The sequence below is a fragment of the Rattus norvegicus genome, chromosome 4 (genome assembly GCF_021556685.1).
Source record: "Rattus norvegicus strain SHRSP/BbbUtx chromosome 4, alternate assembly SHRSP_T2T, whole genome shotgun sequence".
Taxonomy (NCBI): domain Eukaryota; kingdom Metazoa; phylum Chordata; class Mammalia; order Rodentia; family Muridae; genus Rattus; species Rattus norvegicus.
This window is the reverse complement of record NC_141537.1, coordinates 3,300,457-3,309,260: the sequence shown is the minus strand read 5'-3', so window position 1 is coordinate 3,309,260 and position 8,804 is coordinate 3,300,457. Positions and strand designations below refer to the sequence as shown.

Here is an 8,804-nt window from a genome sequence, read left to right as displayed (position 1 = left end):
TACAAGTAGAATCAACTTAAACCCAAGTGTCTGGACAATGTGTTGGGGTGACAGCTAACACAAAGGTCATAGAAGAAGAATGACTTGATTTTTCCTGATGGCTCTTACTTTTGCTGGCAAGTTCAAGTATTTTATTGCTGAGACATGCATCTTTGTAGTTCGAATCTATCTCTTATTACACTATCATAGACTGCAAACCAGATTATGGTTGTTTGGATGAGAATGGGCTCTATGGGCTCCTGTTTTGAATATATGGTCTCAATTTGAAGGAACCATTTGAGAAGTATTAGTAGAGGTGGTCTTTTGTTAGAGGTATGTCATTTAGCACAATCTTTGTGGTCCAAAATAATCTCAACGTTCTCAGTTAGCATTCTCTGTCTCCAACTTGCAGAACAAGATATGACCTGTTACTTTTACCAGCTCTTTACTCTGTAATCATAGATTCTGACCCTCAGAAATAATAAGTTAAATATTAAGTGCTTTCTTCTATTTGATCTAGGTGTTTTATCTCAGCAATAGAAAGAATTGGGACTTACATATATAAGGTCCCAGGTCTCCAAATTGTAAACAAGACTTCATTCCCTGTCACAGTTCAATTGAGATCTGTTCTTCCTTCCTTTACATTTTTAAAGGTCTAAGCTGTGGGACTCAAGGGGAATACTGGGCTGGATTGTTGGTGGTATGATGTTTGTTAGAAGGTTTGTTATCAGTGTGGACAGAGAGACAGACAGGCACATAGGTAAATTATCTTCATAGGGGCTCTGAGGAGATTTCTAGTCACAGTGCAAGAGACAAACAACATATGGTAGGGACTCCAAAAAAGAGTCTGGGCAACATGGCAGAATTGTGCATCTCTTCTCAGAGATCTCTGAAGAAGGTTTCAGAATGTCCTTCTGCTTGTTCTCACTGATTCCCTAGAAGGTAGTATGGAAAATGTGGAAACAGGAATTGTGACCACCATCACCCTTTCGATTTTTCTAAGCCAGGTAACATATAAATTCTCTTCCTCAGATGAGAAACTCAGTCACCAGGAAGCCTGTTACCTAGAGATTCATGAACAGTGGTACCAGTAATGGTGAGACAAGGACTCTCATTATTTATGACAAAGACTTCAGGTATTGTGGACAGGACAACAGTTTGCTAAGATGTCTACCAGATTTCCATGACAAGAAATTATATCTGAAACCCTCGTTTCTCAGGGTGAGATGAGGGAATGTAAGGAGCTGAGTTGTTGGGAGCAGAGCCCTCTGCTTTTGTGGCTTGTGCGTACATCAAAAGAAGTTGACCTAGGCCTCCCAGTGCCTACTACTTTACCATCCTCTTGCTGAGGATGATATTAGCGACATGTAGAGGATGGAGCAAATGTCTTCAGCTGCCTTTATTCCAGTGAACTCTTTCCTCATCAGGGTCTTCCTGGAGCTCAACTCGTGAGTTGTAGGAAGGACAGCGATAGTTATGACTTGCTGCAAACCCAATTGTCCTGATTCCACTTCAATGGAGTAGTAGAAAATTGAGATTGCTCAGTAGCCTCTAGATGTCAGTGACAGTCCTACATTTTTCTTTTTTATGGATTCCAAATAATTTTCAGGTCACATTCTATAACCCTCATTGTAGGACCAAAGGAATTCTAAAGGGAGAGTTTTGTGCTCCTCACTTTAGCTACCATGCATTTGAGAAGACAGTCACAAGAACCTGCCATTTCTCTAGGTAACTAGCTTATGAAATTGAAAAGCCGAGGCACTAATGCTTCCCAGAGGGGCTGCTTGTTTCCCAGGAGGAGATTTTGAGTAGTTCTAACAGCTTGTCAGTCCCCTTTCAAGAGAGGCTAAGATAATGATGGCTGTTGATAGGCAGGCCTACACCTGTACCAGAACTGCTTAATTATGCATAGTTCTCACTGTGGTGTAATGTGGATCATTAGACCTCTAAATTTCTTCCCTTCCTGGTTTGGCCACATTGAGTAAACCTTTCTCTGCATTTCACTATTACTTAACTATTTAATAGACCTTTTAGGGCTTCCAGGAACTTTTAGGGATGTTAGGCCCAGCCACCTAGTTGAACAACTCTGAACACTGTGAGCATAAATACCTAGTTCGGATTAATATCACATGTCAACAAGATAGGTTTGTCTATTATACTGTGTTTCTTACTAATACCTAGGTAGGTTAAAAAAATTAATGGAAAGGAGGTTATTTAGCTTACTGCTTTTTGAAATTCAAAAGTAGTATCAATATTAGCTGACTTCAATGAGGAAGTTGTGGTAACTGAGTGGTGTGTGTGTGTGTGTGTGTGTGTGTGTGTGTGTGTGTGTGGTTCAAAGAGTTTCAACATCAAACCATGGGCAGAGAGAACAATCAGAAGCTGAATTTGTAAAAACTCATCCTTAAAATATCTCAGTCCTGCCATGACAGCTACTTTTATCCATTTATGAGAGCAGATCCTGTAGTGTCATTAAGCAGCAATGCTAAAAGATTGTCATTTTACAGCATCACCATACTAGGGATAAAGTCTAGTACAGGAAACCTTTGCTGACAAACCATGCATAAACATGGAGGTTCATCTCCAACGGTGAAGAAACAGAATCTCGGGGAGCTTATTGTACGTCAGGTATCATAGCTGTTATGTAGATAGAGGAAAGTTCTGAATCGTCTTTGGGTTCTTGATTACTAAGCCTACATTACTGAAATAAAGAAGTGAGCAGAATGTCTGACTGGCATAAAGTAGTGGTCGATATATTCAGGGTTTGTTTTAAGTAGATGCATATATTTTACAGGTGCATTTGTTCAGAGGAGAATGTGTGTGTTTGTATCTGCATGTGATCATGTGGATATGCATTCTTGGGGAGGCTAGAGACTGTTCCTTGGGAGATATCTACCTTGTTTTCTGTGACAATGCCTTTATTGTCCAGAATCTTTCTGAATAAACTAGGCTGGCTCTCCATATTGCCCTAGTGAATTCACACATTTCCACCTTGCTACACTGACTTTACCAGTGTGCACCACTACACCAGCCACACTCATTTACCTAGCAACTGAGGATTAAACTCAAGTGGGTATGATCATGGGGCTAGGACTTTGTGGGCTGAGAAATCTATAATGTGTCTTTATTGGTGATAGTGCCATCTTAAGCAACACAAAGTAACAACATTAATAAATAATACAATAAAATTACTTAAAGTGCACTTTTGAAAGGACACAAGAAGTCATCTACATTTGGAGGATTTTGCCAAACATATCTGATCATTAGACTAATATAGCTTTTATTTATTTGTACATGTAAAGTGTATCTTTTCCCTTAGGGCAAAGGAAACTATATTTGGATAAAAACTTGCTGTTATGAGAATGAACTAATGAAACGAAAAAGCAAAACAAAGCTCCATTGTACAGAACAAATTGATGCCATTTTCAGCATAAAATGCATTGTTAAGCAAGTGTATACTTATGAAATAGTCCTTTACAAAAGAGAATGACTCCACATTTTAGTGAGAAGAGGACCATTCAAGTCAGGTGGTGTACATTAGCAAGCTGTGCATGGGCTGGATGACGAGGTTCAAATACCTCCCCTGCTTAAGTCAGGGACATTGTGTAAATACAGTCTCCTAGAGGAGTAATCCCTGACAAAGTTGGGCTTTTGTTATGTTTGTTGTTACGTGAAAATGCATTCTAACCACCTCTGACAGGACACCAAAGTAAAGATTCTGTTGTGCCAGGAAATGTTTATAAATCCTAAAAGCCCACCAAGGAACCAAATGCAATCTCCATATGGTCTCTTTACTAAACCTGGAGCTTCTGCTCCCCACCAATCCTGACAGAGCGGGAAGATGGAACCATGAGCCTAGTTTGGGCAAGCATTTATAGAGACAAGAAGATGGTATCTAGCTGGATAAACATCTGATGAGGGGGGAGGCATTACGGCCTTTAATAAAATAGTCAAACCATTAACTTAACTTTTGCTTTCATCTTGCATGTATATATGTGTATTTTATATTATATAAAATAACTTCGATACACTTAAATTGTTATCCTACTTTATTGTTTCCCCTCTTCAAAGCCCCTATCGTACTCCCGACCCCCAACTTCTATAAGGGAGCTCCCTGACCCACCTACCCACTCTTTCCTAACTGCCCTAGAATTCCTTTACAATGAGGCATCTAGCCTCCAATTGAACAAGAGTCTCCCCTCCCATTGATGCCAGATTAACCAATCTTCTGTTATGCAGATGGAGCTCTGGTTCCCTCCATGTGTACTCTTTGCTTGGCAGTTTAGTTCCTGTGATCTGTGTGTCTGTGTGTATGTGGGATTGGGGAAGGGGGTCTAGTTGGCTTATATTTTTGTTCTTCCTGTGAGGTTACAGACACCTTCAGCTTCTTCAGTCCTTGTCCTAACTCCTCCATTGGGATACTTGTGCCAGTTCTATGGTTGTCAGCTAGAATATCTGTGCCTATATTAGTCAGTCTCTGGCAGAGCATCTCAGGGTACTGCTATAACAGTCTCTTGCCTATAAATGCTTCTTCGCATCAGCAATAATATATGAATTTGGCATCAGCAGATAGGGTGAATTCCTAGGTGAGGGAATCTGTGGATAGTCTTTCCTTCTGTCTCTGCTCCACTCTCAGTTCCTGCATTTCCTTTGGACTGGAATTTTTTTTTCTTTTTGAGATGGGTGGGGGCTTTAGCTAAACTCTGAATATGGACTCTACAGGTACTTTCTCCCCTTTTATTTGTTATTTTAGCAAATTTCATCTGCATTAGGTCATGAGAAATTATTACTTTCCTGACATCTGGGACTTTCTAGTGGCTACTCCCAGTTTCTCAACCCCCACTGCTTCAGACCTTTGTTGAATTCTGACCCAGAAGTATTCCTGTCTAGGAGACCTGCAGGGAAAAATGAAGAAGAGACTAAGGATAGAGGAAAGGCAGCCCAGTGACCACAGTGACTGCTGGAGGCCAGCCACAGAGTGGGGACCATGACAGGATTGTGTTAATTAATTATTAATTAATTAATAATTATGGTATGTGCTTATAGTATTGGAGTATTTGTTCATTTCCACACTAGCAGGAAATAAGGAAGCAACAAAGGACAGATCACATTAGAACACAAGTTGAATGCTTAAATGCTGATTTGAAAGCAGCAGCAGAAAAAAGAATGTCACATGAAAGTTTAAAACCTAAAGCCAGACCCTAGCAGTACAACTCCTTAAAAGACCACAAACCCTAATCTTTCCTAAAGGGTTCAGTAAAAAAATAAAAAGTTCTGTAAAACTCTAATCCAAGAGAAGCCAGAAAGTTACCAAGATCTTCAGTGTATAGAAGACTACAAAATAACACTGTTTTCTGAACACATAGAAACTGATTTCATAAATTCATAACAAATGAAAAAGTGTATTAGATGAATGCTCGCTTAATCAAGACCAAATTTCAGCATAGATATTGCGGGTAGCTTTGAAGACTCTCCAACCCCTAGAAAATGAGGTACTAGCAGTTGATGGCTACTAGGAGGAGAATAAGTTCCTTTCAATCTGCAGAACATGGTCAGTTACCCACCTTTTTAAGTGACATGCACACAAATAAGTATAGATGAGTATCATGAGGTGTATTAGATTCTATAATTCCAAATTTTGGCAGTTAGGGAAGGGAAAAGATACCTAGAAGGAGTGTGAGTGGTACATGTGATGAAAATGCATTGTACGAAATTGTCAAACAACTAAAAACAAGAAATATGTTGTTAATAGTCTCTTGAAGTTGCAACAGATCTGAGCCTTAAATGATTCCTTAAATCATTAAAGTATATTTTGAAAAACGATCTTTGATACTTTATTAATACATGTTAAATGAAAAAGAGAAATGAAAAATACTAAAAAGTACAGAAGAAAGTATTGTATCTTCCTATACCAATATTGGCACTGGATTAAAGTTATGTCAAGCATGACTTGTAATGGCTGTGGTGAGGTTTTAAAGGGGATTGCAATGAATTATGACATTGAAATTTTTTAAAAGAGAAACAAAAAGATTTATATCTAACTTCTACTCAGATCTTTTTCATTTGCTAGCATGCTGTGGAATCCTATTCAGAAATAGGAAGTTACCCATAAAATTGTATTTAGCCATCTCATTAGAAATCTCATTGTCTGCACAAGGTGTGCACTTGTAGCAGCAGATGGGCTTGCCCTCTAGGGTCACTTAACTGAATCCAGGCCCACAACTCTCACTATATACAGACTGAGGAACCTAAGAAGAATGAAAAAAAAGTGTCATCTAATGTTCAGTGTTTTATTAAAAAAATCATAAAAACAGAGTTTTGAATATTATGCAGTGAAGGGTGGACTATTGTTATTAACACCTAGAGTTACTTAAAAGATTGTGTGGAGTAATGCAGGATGTGGAACTGGGGCTAGCCACCAATAAGTCCCAGATGTCAGGAAAGCAAAAGACTCCCAGGACCCAATGGGGATGACATTACTTGAAATACCCAACAAAGCAGAGGGAGAACCTATAAAGACTGTATCCAGAGATTACAAATGGCCCCTGGTTGAGAGATGGTGCCACCACACATTTTGAAAATATTGACATAGAATTGCTCCTGTGTAAAGGAAATACAGAGACAAAGAATGGAGCAGAGACTAAAGGAAAGGTCATCCAGAAAGTGCCTCACCTAGGAATTATTCCATGCAGCTACCAGACCCTGACACTATGGCTGATGCCAAGAAGTACTTGTTGACAGGAACCTGATATAGCTGTCCCCCAAGAGACTTTGCCAGACTCTGATACCTATACAGCCAAGCATCTGACGGGGAACACAATGAAGGAGATGATGGAAGGACTGAAGGAGCTGAAGAGGATTTCAACCCCATAGGAAGAACAACAATATCAATCAACCAAACAACACACAGTTCTCAGGGACTAAACTACTAACGAAATAATACACGTGGAGGGATCTCTGGCTCCAGCCACATATGTAGCACAGGATGGCCTTATCTTGTTTCAATGGGAAAAGAGGTCCTTGGTTCTCTGTAGGCTTGATGCCCCAGTATAGGAGAATGCCATGGCCGGGAGGAGAGAGTGAGTTGGTGGGTAGGTAGGGTAGTACCATCAAAGAAACAGGGGAAGGGAGAATGTTATGGGGGCTTGCTTATCAGAAACTGGAAAGGGGAATAATATTTGAAATGTAAATAAATAAAATAAACAATTAAAAAATTAAAAATAAATTAAAGAAATAAAAGATTATACCTTTAGAAGGCAAATGTGTTTACATTTTCGTCTGAGAATTAGCATAGTGTTAAAATAATTTGGAATCTTAATGAGTTAAGGACGAGTTTATGAAACATTGATATACAAGGAACATGATATACAAGGCCATGTGGTCAATCTAGTATAATACTACCTTTGTATTTTCTGACACCTGTGTTGATCATCTTAACATCCACTGTTATAGTGAATCTTGACTGTTAATTTGAGATTTATAATTATCAGTGAAACAAATGAACATTTATCTGTATGAAGACATATACTGATAAATTTAGCTATGGTGAAAAAGTTCAGCTAAATCTTAAATATCACTATTTACTGTTCAAATGTCACAATTGTAGAGGAGAGAGGAGAGACCTGCAGTTTTCATTGCTTCCTGCATTCACAGGATATTATACCATCAGCACCCTCTGACATTTGAAAATCGCTTATTTTCTCTTTTTTTTTTGTAGTTCTTTCTATTTTCTTATAATTTTTATTCTATTTTTTAATCTTTTTTAGCTTGGGTATTTCTTATTTACATTTCGATTGTTTCTCCCTTTCTTGGTTTCTGGGCCAACATCCCCCTTATCCCTCCCCCTCCCCTTCTCTATGGGTGTTCCCCTCCCAATCATCCTCCCATTACCACCCTCCCCCCAAAATCATGTTAACTAGGCGTTCAACCTTGGCAGGACCAAGGGCATCCCCTTCCACTGGTGCTCTTACTAGGCTATTCATTGTTACCTATGAGGTTGGAGCCCTGGGTTAGTCCATGTATAGTCTTTGGGTAGTGGCTTAGTCCCTGGAAGCTCTGGTTGGTTGGCATTGTTGTTCATATGGGGTCTCTAGCCCCTTCAAGCTCTTTCAGTCCTTTCTAAGATTCCTTCAACGGGGGTTCCGCTCTCAGTTCAGTTGTTTAATGATGGCATTTGCCTAGGTATTTGCTGTATTCTGGCTGTGTCTGTCAGGAAAGATCTACCTCGGGGTTCCTGTTCGCTTGCACTTCTTTGCTTCATCCATCATATTTAGTTTGGTGGCTGTATATGTATGGGCCACATGTGGGGCAGGCTCTGAATTTTCAAATTAATGCCCCACATTCTTAAATTGTTCAAGTTATTTGAAGTTATTATTAAACATTGGATGACATAGGACATAATAAGACTTGAAAGACAATTTATCCATGCTAATGGAGTTATTTTATTACATATTGAAATAGGCTGGAGCATGTGAGCACTTATTTCCTTTTTGGTGACATTTTATGGGAAGTTATTGAAACTTTCAGGGATGCAGACTTCATGATGAAATTATGGCCCAGTGGTTGGGAATTGATATATTATGTTTCCTCGATGCCAGGTTTGTTTGTTTGTTTGTTCCTTTCTTTCTTTCTTTCTTTCTTTCTTTCTTTCTTTCTCTCTCTGTCTCTCTCTCTTTCTTTCTCTTTCTTTCTCTCTTTCTTTCTTTCTTCCTTTCTTCCTCTCTCTCTCTCTTTCTTTCTTTCTTTCTTTCTACTGTAATATGAGTGGATATAAACATTTTATTCCTTTTACTATTCCTCTCTCCAGTATAAGCATTCGTTGTCAT

At 39.0% G+C, this 8,804-nt stretch overlaps 1 pseudogene; it reads right to left on the bottom strand.

Moving 5' to 3' along the window:
- Nucleotides 1-1,310: 1,310 nt before the first annotated feature.
- LOC134486694 (vomeronasal type-2 receptor 116-like) overlaps nucleotides 1,311-8,804 on the bottom strand; it is a 41,614-nt pseudogene continuing 34,120 nt past the window's right edge.